At 34.4% G+C, this 18,674-nt stretch overlaps 1 pseudogene across 1 annotated transcript; it reads left to right on the forward strand.

Moving 5' to 3' along the window:
• The first annotated feature begins 3,539 nt into the window (after nucleotides 1–3,539).
• On the forward strand, nucleotides 3,540–17,218 carry LOC111307086 (mediator of RNA polymerase II transcription subunit 33A-like; annotated as a pseudogene). Its single transcript, XR_016331899.1, has 8 exons — nucleotides 3,540–4,156; nucleotides 4,802–5,162; nucleotides 6,233–6,443; nucleotides 7,323–7,430; nucleotides 7,664–7,832; nucleotides 14,167–14,824; nucleotides 15,244–15,450; nucleotides 15,802–17,218. The product of XR_016331899.1 is annotated as a mediator of RNA polymerase II transcription subunit 33A-like (transcript).
• Nucleotides 17,219–18,674: the final 1,456 nt, after the last annotated feature.

Below are 18,674 nucleotides of genomic sequence, written 5' to 3' on the forward strand. Positions count from 1 at the left end.
TTTTCCAAAACAATTTCACCCATTAATTCTATAAAGTCTAAACTCATTTCTTCTGAGTCCAAGTCAAATACTGATTTTAGGTCTAAATCCATTCCAAACGCAGAAACTATGGCTAAGAATAATATTATTTTTTATTATATGAAGGAATTAGAGGTGTATTCAAGGACAGTTCTAGCTCCTAAACCGGTGCAAGTCCAAAAACCTGATCCTAACTCTAAAAATTAGGTAATTACAGTCTCTGACTCTATTTCTCAAAATGAGCATGAATCTCCTAAAACTAGTGATTATGATCCGCCTATTGCTATTAGGAAATGAACTAGAGAATGTATTAAACATCCACTATACCCAATCTCTAATTTTGTGTCATTTGAAAAGTTCTCACCATCCCACAAAAAATTTTTATGAGCCTAATCACTATTTTTATTCAAACTACATTATCTGAGGCATTATCCAATGAGAAATGGAGGCAAGCTATGAAAATAGAAATGGAGGTCTTAAAGAAAAATAAGACATGGTAACTGGAAAAGTTGCTTACAGGAAAAAATCCAGTTGGGTGTAAATGGATTTTCACTAAAAAATACAAGGCAGACGGTATTGTTTAAAGGTATAAGGCTAGGTTTGTGGCTAAAGGCTACACTCAAACTTATGGAGTGGATTATCAGGAAACTTCTGCTCTAGTTGCCAAGATGAATGCAATTAGAATTTTGTTATCCTTAGCTATGAATTACAATTGGCAGCTTCAACAATTTGATGTAAAGAATGCTCTTTTACATGGTGATTTGGAAGAAGAAATATATATGAAAGTTCCATTTGGATTTGGAGGTCATCTAGAAGCAAACAAAGCATGCAAGTTGAAAAAGGCTTTATATAGCTTTAAACAGTCTCCTAGGGCCTGGTTCGGGAGATTTGCCAAGGTGATGCTAGCAATGGGATATGAATAGAGTCAAGGGGATCATACATTGTTTGTCAAGCACTCGGATTCAGGAAAAGTCGCAGTTCTGTTAATATATGTTGATGATATAATTGTAACCGGAGATGATAAAAAAGAGAAAGAATCTCTAAAATAGTGTTTAGTCAGAGAATTTGAGATAAAAGAGCTAGGGAGATTGAAGTACTTAGGAATTGAAGTAGCTCACTCATGGCATGATATTTTCATCTTACAATAGAAATATGTGATGGATATTTTGAAGAAAAGTGTGAAGCTCGCATGTAAACTTGCAAGTACCCCTATAGATCTTAATCATAAATTTGGAGAAGCTAATGAAGATGCTACTGTAGATAGGGAGATGTACCGGAGATTAGTTGGAAGACTTATTTATCTCTTACATATTAGATCTGACATAGCTTATGCTATGAGTGTGATAAATCAATTTATGCATAGTCCTAAAGAAGTGCACTTACAGGCTATCTACTAATACTACACTATTTGAAGGCTAATCTTGAGAGAGGTATTTTGTTCAAAAGAAATTTAAGGCTGGTACTAGAGGCATATATCGATGCTGATTATGCAGGTTTAGTAACTGATAGAAGATCTACTTCAAGCTATTGCACTTTTCTAGGTGGTAATCTTGTAACTTGGAGGAGCAAAAAATGGAATGTGGTGGCAAGATCAAGTGCTGAAGTAGAGTTTAAAACAATGGTTCAAGGAATTTGTGAACTACTATGGTTAAAGATTATCCTAGAAGACTTGAAGATCAAATGGGATGAACCAATGAGACTTTACTGTGATAACAAGTCTGCAATAAGCATTGCACACAATCCTGTGCAACATGATAGAACAAAACACCTTGAAGTAGACTAGCACTTCATAAAGGAGAAACTAGACAATGGGTTGATTTGCACACCATATGTATCAACCAAGGGTCAACCTGCAGATGTGTTGACTAAAGGTCTTAGCAATGCAATATTTCAAGAAATTATTTTCAAATTGGGAATGGAAAACACTTATTCACCAGCGGGGAAGTGTGGGAAAACATTTAGTTACAGTTGGTTGTAATCTGTATATATTTGTATCCCTAAAATTAAGAATTTTTATCTCTAGAATTAAGGATAGAATATCGGTATAGACAATCTCTTAATTATAGGGATTAGATTTAGAAATATTTAGTTTTTTAGTTTACTCTCTAGTTAGCTGTATTTAAACCTATGGTTTTTGTATAATTCAATAGACAAGCTTTTCTATATACTTTCAGTTTTACCACACATACTTATGCTATGAAACAAAGATGCCATTCCTTAAGTGAGCTACCTCCATGCCAAGAAAATATTTGAAGTGTTCCAAATTTTTGATTTTAAATTTTTTGGCTAGGAGGTTTTTTAGGTTGCTAATTTCTTCCACAGTCTCCAGCAAGAATAATGTCATCCACATAAACAATAAGAATGGCTATTTTTCCTTCAGGTAAATGTTTGACAAACGCGGTGTGATTGGTATGGCATTGTGAAAAAACATACTTCTTTACCAGTTTTGTTAGTCTATCAAACCATGCACGTGGGGATTGTTTGAGACCATATAAAGACTTTTGAAGCTTGCATACATTGCCAGAATTGTTTTGGTTTTTGAATCCTGGAGGGATTTCCATGAAAACTTCTTCTTTTAGGTTGCCATTAAGAAATGCGTTTTTGACATCTAGTTGTTGGAGTGGCCAATCTAGATTTGCTACCAATGATAACAACACCTGGATCGAATTAAGTTTAGCAATCGGAGCAAATGACTCCTCATAGTCAACACCATAAGATTTGAGTAAATCATTTTGCAACAAGGGGAGCTTTGAATCTATTAATGCTTCCATCTGCATTGTGCTTGACAATAAAAATCCATTTGCACCCAACTGGATTTTTTCCTTTGGGTAGTTATGAAATCTCCCATGTTTTGTTCTTTTCTAGGGCCTTGATTTCTTTTAGAATAGCCATTTTCCATTTTGGTTGCATGAGTGCTTTATGAATATTATTGGGAATCTGCATATTGTTTAGAGTGGTAACAAAAACTCCATAACTGGGTGATAAACCATCATAAGAAACCACATTACAGATTGGGTGTTTATAAGATATGTAGTTGTAAGAATAGCCTCACCCTAAAAATGCCATGGGCAATTATCTAGAGGGATATTGCAACTTCCAACAAATGTCGATTTTTTCTTTTTGCAACGCCATTCTGCAGAGTATTGACAAATGAGCTTTGATAAATTATTGCATGCTTCATTAGATACGATCCAAGAATTAAATTGTAGTATTCTCTCCCATTATCGATTCTCAACACTTGGATTTTGGTTTTGAATTGAGTTTGGATCATATTGTTGAAGTTTCAGAATAGCTGGCCCATTTCTGATTTTTCTTTCGTAAGGAATACCCAAAAAACCCTAGTGTGATCATAAATAAATGTAACAAATCATCTGGAGCTAGTAATGTTATTTGCTTTGGAGGGACCCTAAATGTCACTGTGTAACATTGAAAAAGGATGGGAAGATTTGTAAGGCTGGTTAGGATATGTGGCACGAGTATGTTTGGATAGTTGGCAGACTTCAGATTGAAAATTGTTAGGATTTTGACTGAATAATAAAGAAAACAACCTTTTGAGGTACAAAAAATTTGGATGACCTAATCGATAGTGCCACAACATGATAGTACTATCTTTATTATTACTGAAGGATGAAGCCACATAAGAATTCTTTTGATATTGTCTTTCATAATCATTAGCTTTTAGGATATAGAGTCCTGCACACATCTTAGCATTGCCAATCACCTTTCCCGAGTCCAAATCCTAAAATTCACACATATTTGGAAGAAATTTGGTAACACACTTAAGGTCTCTTGTAAGTTTTCTTATAGACAATAGATTGCAACTTAGATTTGGGACAAACAAAATAGGATCAAGTGTTATCTCTTTGGAAATAATAATAGAACCTGTATCGGTTCATTTTGAAACTTACCATCAGCAATTCAAATTGTGAAGTTTTTATAACATGAGTTGTATTTACTAAATACAGATGCATCCCCAGTCATATGGTCTGAAGCTCCTGAATCGTCAATCCATTAATTTGATTTCCCTAGTTTTACACTCAAGGCCTTTAGAAAATTACCTTTTTGTGCTAAAAAACTTGTTCAAATAGGAGTGGTAATGTTCTGCAGTGATCGGGAAACGCTAGCTCCGGGATTCGAGGTAACCCCCAATGTTAGACTCTCCTTTCTGCTGGCCATACTGGACTTTGAGTGAAAATTTTCAAAAGTTAAGATTGTGCTTTGATATCATGAAGAAATCTCTAGAATAAAACTATTTTATTCTTCTATATTTTTCTTATTACAATGCTAGAATTGCATGAAAATATATAGGCTAAAGATTGAATATTCTCAGCCTTAAAACCTAAGATTTTCATGCATTAAAACGGCTAATCAAAGGAGTAATTTACTCTCCACACATATTAGAAAAATATCTAATGGATTTGGTGTAATTACACAAATCACTCCTTACTATAAAAATAAGAGACTTAACTGCAATAGATAAAGTCAACTAATAAAGTAACCATGAAGATTAGATTTCCACACACACACACACACACACACACACACACACACACACACACACATATATATATTGCTCAGCAGCCAAGATATATATTAAAGGAAAAAGGTTCTTGCTTTCCTTGACCAAGTTTCCTTGTTTTATATTAAGCACTACATTCACTCTATAACAATTGTAGGTGTAGTATTCTCTATGAATGATGAGTGGTATGTTATTCTCTAGCTTTCAGGTATATGAAGTAGTCTGACTATTGTATCTTACCTTTAGTTCTTAATTGACTCTTAGGAAAGAGATCCCATTGAAGCTCCTGTGCCTCGGTTAGATACTCGTTTGTGCATGCTACTCTCTATTATTGCTCTTGTGGTTGCTGATCTTATTGAGGAGGATGAGGGTGCACCAGTTGATGAAACAGAATATGGCTCCTCTAATCATTGGAAAGAAAAGAAGTTTCCTAGGAAACGTCGTGACGATCTGGTCTCCAGCCTACAAATACTTGGTGATTATTAAGGCTTGTTAGCTCAACCTCAATCTGTTGTTTCTGCTGCAAACCAGGCTGTTGCTAGAGCAATGTTGTTTGTCTCAGGCATCAATGTCGGGAGTGCAGACTTTGAGTGCATCAATATGAAAGACGTGCCTATGAATTGTTGTAAGTAATATCTTGTTCTATTGATCAATAAGCTGACTGCTTTTCTTGTTCATATGTCTTGAAGTCTAACCTATGAGCAAATGTTTATGGGGCAGCAGTTAAAGCCACTTGGTGGTTTCTTTGTGTGTTAGGACGTAACAAGAGAAGTTTAGTTTGGGTTCTAAATAAATTCTGAAATGGCTACTCAGTCAAGATAAATTGGAGTTCCTAACTGATGAGGGCATTATTCTCCTTATTTTTATCTTTTGGAGGGTTGGAGATGGGGAAATTCTATGAATGGTGTAAATGTTGAAAGATTTACACGGTTCAGTTCTGTTCATTTAATATTAAACATATAATAAGAGTTTATATTTTTTTAAAAATATGTTCTTTTTTATAATTTTCTGTAAGATATATAATTGGTTTAGTTGGAGTCTTCTTTCTTTTTTCCCTATGTATCTGCCCATAAAATTATTACAGAACCATCTTAATTGTTTTCCACTGGACCCGAATCCAAATCACAGCGAAGCCCTTAAAAAGATTAGACTGAACTCACTAGTTAGGTTCAGCTTCTTTCTTCGAAGTTACTCCCACATCCATACTTATGTTGCAACGGCCATCTGACTGTACTCTTGTGAGATCTGAAAAAGAAAAGCATGGTAGAGCATAGTCTTGTGACTCCGAAGCTGTTGATCACCAGAAGTCAAGAAGCACTGGAACTTCAGGATAAAGTGATTGATTCCAGAAGGGTTTCTTAATTCCTGGGGCATTACATGCATATACCAGCTTGTTATTTGGCACTTAGAGAAAAGAAATATTTTTTTTTCAAAGAAAATTGTTGGCATGTGATGGATAAACATAAGTGTAATGCATTCATTAAAAGGAAATAGTCAAGAATTACCAACGGCTCTGCTTTGTGCTGCACCTGAAAACATTTTATACCTAAAACATCCTTTTTGAATTTTCTGAAGTTGATTTTCAATTCATCATACCAAGTCCCTAACTTGAATTTTGATGCTGTTTTTTTATATTTCTTCTCGGATCAATATTTTTCAAGGATTTCTAATCTTATTTTGTGATCTTGTTTTCAGCTGGAAACATGCATCATCTGATTGTTGAGGCTTGTATTGCAAGAAACCTACTAGATACATCAGCATATTTCTGGCCAGGCTATGTGAATGAATGCATTAACCAACTACCTTATAGTGTGCCAGCTCAGGCACCTGGTTGGTCATCATTCATGAAAGGGGCCCCACTTTCTTCAGTAATGATTAGTGCTCTTGTTTCAAGTCCTGCTTCTAGGTATACTTGTTTATTTCTCTTGAAATCATGCTTTTTGTTTGGACACTTTAGTCCACAAAACTTCTCCTACGCTACTAAGCCATTGCAAGTTTTTTCGAACTTGTTAGAATAAAGGAAATTTCAACTTTATAGATATCAATTCCAAACACATGCAAAGTGGGAGGCTATATTACCTGTGTGTAACTTCTAGTTTCCTTGATATATATATATATATATATATATATCAGGGTTGAGGGGAGTGTCATGGAGTGCATTAGGTTGAAGGTCGTTATTAGCTTTATTTGTATCAATTTGATCCTCTAATTTCAATAGACCTTATCACAAGTGTGGAACCTTCAGTTTTTGACTCATCTCTCCCTTGTACATTTTGCTAGAACTATTCCCTACTTCTCTGTCACTGAAACCTTTAGTTGCCTTAGCTGTAAAACCCGAAACTTAATTTATTTGAAAACTTCAGATTGATGTGGTATTTGGTAATTGGCTTGTGGAATAGGCTTCTTCCATCAAGGACTTGTGGATGATGAACAATAGCGTTGTTTGACTGGGAAAACTTTTGTATAATACTTGTGTGAGTGATAAAATTCTCAATGTAAGCATCTAGCAGGAGGAAAGATCTAGTATGCAAAACTATCTAATAAGTTAAACCAATTTCTCAGCTGTTATTGTCACTCATTCAGTACACTTGATGGGATCCAATGTTCAAAAATCACAAGTCAAGAGTGATCTTATACAAGTTTCTAAATTAATATAATTTTGTTGATTTGGCCTGGTCTTCAGTTATTCCTTTTTCTTTCCTGAAGCCAGGTATATCAGTTGCTCTTTTTTGTAAATTTACCAAGGGTAAAGCAACTGAAATTAAGCTCATGGATTTGATGGAAGCTTAGTAGAGCTGGAGAAAATATTTGAGATTGCAGTCAATGGATCCGATGATGGGAAGATATCTGCTGCTACAATTCTTTGTGGGGCTTCTCTAATTCGTGGATGGAATACACAGGTACTAAGATGAATATTCCTTTTCATTGTACCAGATTTTCATTTGTGACACTTTTGTAGAATGCAATATTTTCATGCAACTGCATATTTTGTAACATTGAGTGTTTCTTTCCGTTTTGTTTTTCCCCATTTCTTTGCTTTTGTTTTTTTCCTTGTCTTCTGTTTTCTATTTTCTATTCTGCCTTAAGTATTCTCCTTTCTTTCTAATTATATTTAATTATGTATTCCATGCAAGAATATACAGTTCAATTTATAACTAGATTGATGTCTCCTCCGGTTCCTGCTAATTTTGTTGGGAGTGACAGCCATTTGATAGATTATGCTCCAATGTTGACTGTACTAATTGTTGAAATAGCATCAGGGGATTGTGTTAAGAATTTCCTACTACATGGCTTGGTATGATTGCTAACTTACCTAAGCATATCTGTTTCACAGATAAGGAATGATATTGCTGCTGGTTTGACAAGCTTTCATGGATGAACAATGATATATTTTTATTTTTCTGCATTGATATAGGTTCTATACCTTTACTATTAACTTTTGTCTTCAAAAATACTTTTGAATTCAAGGAAAAGCAGCATCCCCAATGAGAGCAAAATGGTTAGAGTCCAAGCAGGTCTAGGTTAAGTGGAAGGCATGAAGGAATTTTTTTATTGGAACTGAGATATTAGAAATGACAGCTTATGCTTTAATGAAGAATTAGGGCTAGTACTGGCTGAGACACATTGTAGCTTTTGGGTCCAATGGCCCAACTGAGCTTGGCTCAAAGAACTAAAATAAGGTTAGGGAGCATTTCACCTACAATATTTTTTATTACAATCCTATAATTGTCCAATCACAACAAAGAATCATGTAGGGGTCCACCACTTAATAAGTGTGGGCTCCATATGAAATTTTGATGGATGCCACACAATCTTGAATTCTGATTTGTTAATTGTACTACAATGATTGTAGATGATATGCTCCCAAAAAGTTAAAGGCTGTGCATACATGGAAAAATTTTTTATACACTTTCTATTAATCCCATTTGAATCATACACATTTAAAGACCAAAGTGGATGGGTAAATTTCTTCTTCATAACACTATAATTATTTAACACATTCAATTAGAATTTTAATATTTTGCATGTCAAGACCAAGGACAATTTTTAACCTATGTTGCTCAGATTTGAGTACATTTGGTTTTTTTTTTTTTTTTTATAAGTTTTCTTTATATTTGGATGTCAAGATATAACATCTAGGTTCATTTTAGGTGTCAGATATGTGTCCAATACAGGTACTTTAGGAAAAATGAAGAGTAGGAGCAACTTAGCTATTAGCAATCTTCCTTTTATAAGGGATAAGTCCATGTGTTAAATCCTTTACATATATTTGAGTTCTTAAAAACCCGTGCCTTTACCTTTTGTTTAGTTATTAAATTGAGGATAGCATAATTGCATGACATGATTGAAGAGTAAAGCATGTGTCGAAATCCTCGAGTAATGATGTGCTTAGGGTTCTAAGTTCTGACCTGGTAATATTTTAGGTCTCCCTTTTAGTATCCTTCCCTATTTCGAAGGGATATTGGATTGCCAACTGTGAAAATCTAATCTTCATTATTATTTGATTAGTTGACTTTATCTATTTTAGTTAAGTCTTTATTTTTAGAATAAAGAGTGATTTGGGTAATTATATAAAATCCATTAGATACTTTCCTATTATGTGCAGTGAGTAAATTACGTCTTTGATTAGCTGTTTTAATGCATAAAAATTTTGAGTTTTACAGCTAAGAATATTCAGAATTTAGCCCATAAAATTTTATGCAATTCTAGCATTGTAATAAGAAAAAATATAAAAGAACAAAATAGTTTTATTCTAGAGATTTCTTCATGGTATCAGAGCTGAAATTTCTTTTTGTTGCCCTTTTCAAATTTGTCACGTGGTAGGCTTCTTCCATCTCCGCCTACACGTGATGGGGTCCTGTTAAAGTTGGTTATCCCACATCCAATAAATATTTAATTTTTTATAGTCTTATATTTAGGTTGGGCTACTCCATTTACTGTATGTTGGTTTTAAGTTGAATGCTTAACATGGTATCAGAGCACGACCTGAACCTTTGAAAATTTTCACTCGAAGTCTAGTATGGCTAGCGAAAATGAGAGTCTGGCATCGGGGGTTACCTCTAACCTCAGAGCTAGTATTTCCTAATCATTGCAGAACATTATCACTTCTATTCGAACAGGTTCTTTAGCATAAAAAGGTAATTTTTTAATTGCCTCAAATGTAAACTGTAGAACATTACCACTTCTATTTGAATAGGTATTTTAGCACAAAAAGGTAATTTTCTAAGTACCTTAAGTGTAAAACTAGAGAAATCAAATTCATAGATTGTAGATTCAAGAGCTTTAGACCATATGACTGGAGATGCATCTGTAATTAATAAATGCAATTCATGTCATGAAAATTTCACAGTTCGAATTGCTGATGAGTTACTTTTAAAAGTAACCGGCACAGGTTCTATTATTATTTCCAAATAGATGACACTTTATTTTGTTTTGTTTGTGCCAAATCTAAGTTGCAATCTACTGTCTATAAGCAAACTTGCAAGAAACCTTAAGTGTGTTACCAAATTTCTTTCAAATATGTGTGAATTTCAGGATTTGGACTCGGGAAAGATGATTGGCAATGCTAAGTTGTGTGCAAGACACTATATCCTAAGAGCTAATGGTTCTGAAAGACAATATCAAAAAATTTCTTGTGTGGTTTCATCCTCTAGTAATAATAAATATAGGATTATCATGTTATGGCACTATTGGTTTGGTCATCCAAATTTTTTGTACCTCAAATAATTGTTTCCCTCATTATTCAATCAAAATCCTAACAACTTTTAGTGTGAAGTTTGCCAACTATCCAAAACATACTCGTGCCATGTATCCTAATCAACCTTACAAATTATCCCATCTTTTTTCAATGATACACAGTGACATTTGGGGTCCTAGAGTAAATAATATTATTGGCTCCAGATGGTTTGTCACATTTATTAATGATTACACCAGGGTTACTTGGGTATTCCTTATGAAGAAAAATCATAAATGAGCCAACTATTCTAAAACTTCAACAATATGATCCAAACTCAATACAAAACCAAAATTCAAATATTGAGAACCGGCAATAGGAGAGAATACTACAATTCAATTCTTGGATCATATCTAATGAAGCATGGTATAATTCATCAAAGCTCATGTGTGGACACTTTTCATCAAAATGGCGTTACTGAAAGAAAGAATCGACATTTGTTGAAAGTTGCAAGATCTTTCATGATGATTGCCCATGGCATTTTTGGGGTGAGGTTGTTCTTACTGCTACATATCTTATAAACAGAATGCCTTCTCAATTCTTGAAATTTCAAAGCCCTTGCGAATCCCTTCTCGGTGCCTACCCTCACCTTCGAATCATCTTGTCTATTCACATTAAAGTGTTTGGATGCACTGCATTTGTTTTTACCAGCCAACAAAACCAGAGCAAATTAGATCCCAAATCCATCAAATGCATATTTCTTGGATACTTCCTGAATAAAAAAGGATACAAGTGTTACTCATCAATAACAAAGAAATTCTACCATTCCATGAATGCTACCTTTTTTGAAAATCAACCTTACTTTCCCAAAACTGCCATTTAGAGAAGAATCCAATCACATGGGAATATCAACTTTGGGAAGATCCTATTACTGAACCACCAAACACTTCTCAAACTCCTTTTCACGTTCGAATCATCTTGTCTATTCACATTAAAGTGTTTGGATGCACTGCATTTGTTTTTACCAGCCAACAAAACCAGAGCAAATTAGATCCCAAATCCATCAAATGCATATTTCTTGTATACTTCCCGAATAAAAAAGGATACAAGTGTTACTCATCAATAACAAAGAAATTCTACCATTCCATGAATGCTACCTTTTTTGAAAATCAACCTTACTTTCCCAAAACTGCCTTTTAGAGAAGAATCCAATCACATGGGAATATCAACTTTGGGAAGATCCTATTACTGAACCACCAAACACTTCTTAAACTCCTTTTCACGTCCAAAACATCCAACCAGATCTTCCAAGCCCTAGGTCCCCACAAGGGAAAACAAACAGAGAATTGATTATCTATTCAAGAAAACATAAAACTCAGAAGGATTTAGGAGAATGTACACCTTCAAAGCAAAACCAAGAATTTGAATCGATTCCAAAAATACTTGAAACCAACACAGGTAACACTCTTACTGAATCTGATTTAATTGAATCTTTTGATGATCTTAATCAACTAATTGCTCTAAGGAAAGGAGTGAGATCATGTACTCAACACCCAATTTGTATTGTAGTTTCTTATGAAGGTTTATTACCCAATTATTAGGCTTTTGTTACCACACTAAACAATATGCAGATTCCCAATAATATTCATGAAGCACTCATGCAACCAAAATGGAAGATGGCTGTTCTTGAAGAAATCAAGGCCCTAGAAAAGAACAAAACATGAGAGATTTCAGAACTACTGAAAGGGAAAAATTCAATTGGGAGCAATTAGATTTTTACTGTCAAGCACAATGTAGATGGAAGTATTAATAGATTCAAAACTCGCCTTGTTGCAAAAAGATTTACTCAATCTTATGGGGTTGACTATGAGGAGACATTTGCTTCGGTTGCTAAACTTAATTCATTCAGGGTGTTATTATCATTGATGGCAAATCTAGATTGGCCACTCCACTAACTAGATGTCAAAAATGCATTTCTTAATGGCGACCTAGAAGAAGTTTACATGGAAATCTCTCAAGGATTTAAAAATCAAGACAATTATGGTAAGGTATGTAAGCTTCAAAAGTCTTTATATGGTATTAAACAATCCCCACATGCATGGTTTGATAGACTAACAAAAGTGGTAAAGAAGTATGGTTTTTTACAATGCCAAACCGGTCACACCATGTTTGTCAAGCATTCACTTAAAGGAAAAATAGCCATTCCTATTGTCTATGTGGATGACATTATTCTTACTGGAGACTATGTGGAAGAAATTAGCAACCTAAAGAACCTCTTCACCAAAGAATTTGAAATCAAAGATTTGGGACACCTCAAATATTTTATTGGCATGAAAGTAGCTTGTTTAAGGAACGGCATCTTTGTTTTACAACGTAAGTATGTCCTAAGACTTACTAAAGGAAATTGGAATGCTTGGATGTAAATCTACTAACATCCCTACGGACACAATGAATAAGGTAGGAATGGAAGCAGGAAGTCCACCAAATAAGGGCAGATATCAAAGAGTTGTTAGGAAAATTATCTATCTCTCTCATACAAGATCAGATATCGGTTTTTCAATTAGCATGGTAAGGAAATTCATGAACAACCCAACTGAGGAACACTTGAGAGCCGTGTATCGAATCTTATAGTACCTAAATAAGAATCCTGGTAAAGGGTTATTTTTTAAGAAGACATCACACCGAAATGTTGAAATTTACACTAACGCTAATTGGGCTGGATCTATTACTGACCGAGGATCAACTATTGGTTATTGTACCAATGTGTGAGGAAATTTAGTTACTTAGCAAAGCAAGAAGCCATCCGTAGTGGTTAGAAGTAGCGCGAAAGTTGAGTTTAGAGCTATGTCTCATGGCATATGTGAGGGAATTTGGTTGAAAAGATTGCTAGGGAGTTAAAGGTCTCTACAGAAGAATCCATGAAGATATTTTGCGACAACAATGCTACTATAAGTATAACAAAAATTCTGTTCATCATGATAGGACTAATCATATGGAGATTGATTGTCGCTTCACAAAGAGAAGATAGAGGAAGGAATTGTTAAATTAGTTTATACTTTCACATGTCTCCAAACTGCAAACGTACTAAGGTTTTCTCTCGAAACAATTTCGAGAATCTGAAGTTCAAGTTGGGCATGATTGACATCTACCACCCAACTTGAGGGGGAGTGTGGAAATCTAATCTTCATTATTACTTGATTAGTTGACTTTATTTATTTTAGTTAAGTCTTTTATTTTTAGTATAAGGAGTGATTTGGGTAATTACACCAAATCCATTAGATATTTTCCTATTATGTGTAGAGAGTAAATTACTTCTTTCATCAATTGTTTTAATGCATGAAAATCTTGGGTTTTAAGGCTGAGAATATTCAGTATTTAGCCTATATATTTTCATGTAATTCTAACATTGTAATAAGAAAAAATATAGAAGAATAAAATAGTTTTATTCTAAAGATTTCTTCACCAACATTATAAACTAGAAACAGAAAGACAAGACAAGATAGTGGGAAATTTGCTTGGAAGGAAACTTCTAAAATAACTCTCAGCCTACTCTTTTCATATATATATATATATGTGAAAACTCTTTACTAAAAAACAATCCAATGCTAGTCAAACTTATTTGAATGAAAAAATACCAAAATATATCAAGTATTGCGTTAAAAATCATTGGAAATGGAGCAAAGCATGTAACAGATGTTAATTAGGAGGAAATATTTGGTGGGACTGAGAAGTTTCCTTCCCCTTCTGAAGTGGAACATATAGCTTACGTAAATGAGGATTAGAAGTTTTCTTCCAATCAAATTTCCCATTTATGTAAGCTAAAGAGAAGTTTTGTAGAAGAAATGTTATGTATAATTCATATATTTATATGTTCAAGGATGTAAGCAGTTTGTTGATGGAGACCTTTATGTAAGCTATATGTTAAATTTCATCACTTTCTTTTCTCTCTTGCCAGGTCAAACAACTGGCTTGTTTATTGATGCCAATATGTGAAGTTTTTGGATCCTGTGTACCGAGTGTCTCGTGGACTCTCCCCACAGGGGAAGAAATCTCTCCCCATGCAGTTTTTTCTAATGCATTTGCTCTTCTTCTGAAGCTATGGAGGTTTAATCACCATCCTATTGAACATGGAGTTGGTGATGTACCTACAGTTGGATTGCAGTTGACTCCCGAATACCTCTTATTAGTTCGAAATTCCCATTTATTGTCTTTTGAAACATCCACAAGGACCGAAATAAAAGGAGACTCAGAAGTTGCAAGTTTATCATCTCCGCAGCCTGTATTTTTGGATTCATTTCCAAAGTTAAAGGTTTGGTATCGACAGCATCAAAGGTGTATAGCTGCAACACTCTCTGGTCTTGTTCATGGAACCACTGTTTACCAGACAGTGGATGGACGTCTTAAAATGATGTTCAGAAAGATTAATAGAGGAAGCCAGTCTATAACTTCTGTTACTTTTGGAAGTAGTAGTTCAGCTGGACCTGAAAATGAGGATAACTCCCTGAAAACTAAGTTACCTGCCTGGCATATCCTAAAAGCTGTTCCTTATGTTGTTGATGCTGCTTTAACAGCATGTGCTCATGGAAGACTTTCTCCACGTGAACTGGCTACAGGTTAGTCTGGTGTGCTTATCTGATTTTATCTTTATCCGCTAATGCACAATGAGGAAGATGAGAATCATACATAGGTTGCTATTCAGGGAAAAAAGAAATGCCTTTGTTCGGAGCAGCTTTGTTGGAGGAAAATGTGGCCTTTGGGCCAAATGCCTTCTCCTCCATCCATGCGCGTTGATTGGTTTCCATATAGCTAAGTAACCTCATTTAATTATGTAAAAAGAAGGGGAAAAAGACACATAGGAAAGGGTAGAGGTGGCTGAGAATCTATGATTCTGCTGGCAATGCTTTTTTTTCATAGTGCTATTATTTGTGTGACTGGTTAACTTGGAATAGAAAAACTATTTTTATGTGAATTAATGTGACATCCATGTATGATGTATAGATGCTCTTATAACCAAAATTGTTTAATGTCTCAGGGCTAAAAGATTTAGCTGATTTTCTTCCTGCATCTTTGGCAGCCATTGTGAGTTATTTCTCTGCTGAAGTAAGTAGAGGCGTCTGGAAACCTGTTGTTATGAATGGTATGGATTGGCCAAGCCCTGCTGCAAATTTGTCCAATGTTGAGGAGCATATAAAGTAAATCCTAGTAGCCACTGATGTTGAGGTCCCTAGACTTGCTGTAGGTTTTTATCATTGCCATCTTAAATTCTCTGAACACTTACATCGTTAAAGTTTACCATGAGAAGTATGTTTGCTATCATATATAGATTGTGTTTGGACATGCATTTATAACTACTCGTTCCTATGCCTTTACCAATGACAAGAGCATGTTATGTTTTTATTTGACCTTGAGACATATAAAGTATGTTTCCAAATTAACTGGGTAGTGGGTACAGCTTATGCTGATAGTATTCTTGCTTCGAAATAAGTTTAAAATGCAGTTTTTATCATTTCTTTGACCCACAAGCCAATTTTGTGATTTGTAAAATGTGTTTTTTATCATTTCTTCAATCCACAAACCAATTTTGTGATAGTATGACTGATGCATATTGTAATAACAGGAGGAAGCTCTCCGGCTACTCTTCCACTACTGTTGGCTGCTTTTGTAAGTCTCACCATTATTTATAAAATGGACAAAACCTCCGAAAGATTTCTCAATTTGGCTGGCCCAACTTTGGAGTCCCTTGCAGCAGACTGCCTATGGCCTTGCTTGCCAATTGTGGCTTCCCTATAGACCCAAAAGGCAAAGCGATGGTTTGACTTCCTTGTCTTTTCTGCATCTCGCACTGTTTTTTTTCATAACAGTGATGTTATTGTCCAGTTTCTTAAAAGCTGTTTTACAGCCACACTCAGCTTGAACATTGCACCAATCTCCAGCAATGGTGGCGTTGGAGCTCTTCTTGGTCATGGATTTGGCTCTCATTTTGGTGGTGGGCTTTCACCTGTTGCTTCAGAGATTCTTTATCTACGTGTTTACCGTTCCATGAGAGATATTGTGTTCATAACAGAAAAGGTGGTTTCTCTCTTGATGCTTTCTGTGAGAGAAATAGCTGGTAGTGGTCTGCTAAAGGAGAGATTAGAGATGGTGAAGACAAGCAAGAATGGAATGAGATATGGGCAGGTTTCTCTTGCTGCAGCAATTACTAGGGTAAAACTTGCAGCCTCCCTAGCTGCTTATTTGGTATGGTTGTCTGGCGGCCTTAGTCTGGTTCAGTCATTGATAAAGGAAACTTTGCCTTTTTGGTTTATATCCGTTCATAGGTCTGACCTGGAGGTGCGAATAGGGTTTGTGGCAATGCTAGGAGGATATGCACTTGCATATTTTACAGTGCTTGGTGATGCTTTTGCTTGGGGAATTGACTCCTCATCACCATCATCAAAGCGACGTCCTAAAATCCTGGGCATGCACATGGAATTTCTTGCAAGTGCACTTGATGGAAAGATATCGCTTGGTTGCGATAGAGCTACATGGCGTGCCTATGTGTCGGGATTTGTGAGTCTAATGGTTGGTTGCACCCCAAATTGGGTCCTAGAGGTGGATGTAGATGTGCTAAGGAGGCTGAGTAAGGGACTGAGACAATGGAATGAGGAGGAACTTGCTCTGGCCTTGCTGGGAATTGGAGGGGTAGGTACAATGGGTGCAGTTGCTAAACTGATAATTGAGGACTGTGATTGCTAATTTTAACGTCCATCTTATTTGAATTTTGCGTTGGATGGGGATTGTATGTACATAGCTTTTCATCAACAGAGGAATAGTTGTTTAAAATTTTGAATTTTGTTTTTAATGGTAGATTTCTTTCACCCTTTGTAGAGTCAAATATTGTACATAAAAAGACGTATAGGAAAATGTTGTTTGGGCTGTCAATCTGAAGCTTGAGATAAGGCTGGCTAATATAATTGACATGGACATAACTGATACATGTACATGCTATGTACAAGGATTTTCGTTCATGGTGCTTGTTTCACTCTTTTTGAAATTAGATTTATAATCCTGTAAGCAGTTTATTTTACTATTTGTAAATTTAAAGGTTTTTTTTTTTTTTTTATGAGATTTAGAGTCTCTTGATTTTGAATTGAAAAAACTTTTTTTCACCTTTAATTTTTATGTAAAAAGTTTATAATTGTTTAAGTCATTGCTAGGATGTTTGATATATATATATATATATATATATATATATATATATATATATATATGTTCAACATATTCTTCATTCTTATAAAGTTAAAAAGCTTTGCACTCATTTTTGTAAATAAGTAGAATACTTATATTACATGGTGAAATTTGAACATGACATTGTCATCACTTGAAATTCATAAGATAACTTTTGCTAAATTTAGACTTTTTGTAGATTTTGCTTTGGTTTATCGTGTCAACACTTATGTTTTTCTTTCTTTAGTTTTCTACTTTACTCTTTTTTTCTTCTGTTTTTCTTACTTGTTTTTTGCTCTATGTTCAGATAGTTTTTTCTCTTTTGATTTTGTTGCTTCCTAATATGATTGTTTGATTTTACTCTTTTGAGAATTTGTTTTTTGTTATGTTATTTTCCACTGAAATTTTATTGTTTTTTTGGCTTTTTTTTTGGGCAAATGTTTCCATTGATTTATTGCATTTTTGTGATTTTTTTGGGTTATTTCTTTTGTTTTTTTTGGCTTTTATTTTCTCTTTGGTTTATTAAGTTATTATTCGTTTCTTCATTTTCTCATGACTTTTTTGTCATCGATCTTTATAGCTTTTGTTTTTAGTGATTTTGTTGTTTTTTACCCTTTTAATTTTTTTGTGGGTTGTTAGGTGATTCAATCTATTTTTAATGCATAGTTGTTAAGTTTTGTTGTCTTTTATGTATTTTATAATTTAAAAAGATGTTAAGGTCGGTATGGTTTCCATGTTTTTAATTTTTTTCATTTGTTTCACTTTTTATTTAGAAAATTTGTTCACATATCAAGTTAAAATCATTGAAATTGATGTTTTTGATGGATGGTTTTATAATTGCTGCAATGAATGTCCAAAGAGCTTGAAGTTATTGTCCAAATCCAAAATATGGAGAACAAAGCTCTAAATTTTTATAAGCTCACTCAACAATATGTCACTTTGTTTATATACTATATTTCATATAAATATATATACATATTAATTTTTTCATTGAACAAAATGATAGCTTTTATTTTTTTGCTTCTATTCCATTAGTTACAAGATTTGTATGACACTTGAGGACATTATTAGTGGAATTGGATTAATGGCCTTTAGTCCAGTGGTTGAATAATTTATTGAAAAAAGTATTGAACAAATTGTAGCTAAAGAGGTTGTTGACAAAATAATTTTCCCTGCAAGTGTCAACAGCTTAATCAATCAAGAAAGGATTTTTAAGATTGACGTTACAAAACAAGCAATTGAAACTGGTGTTCTAGC

This window comes from Durio zibethinus, chromosome 22, assembly GCF_047325235.1.
Source record: "Durio zibethinus cultivar Kanyao isolate XHJ-2024 chromosome 22, ASM4732523v1, whole genome shotgun sequence".
Taxonomy (NCBI): Eukaryota; Viridiplantae; Streptophyta; class Magnoliopsida; order Malvales; family Malvaceae; genus Durio; species Durio zibethinus.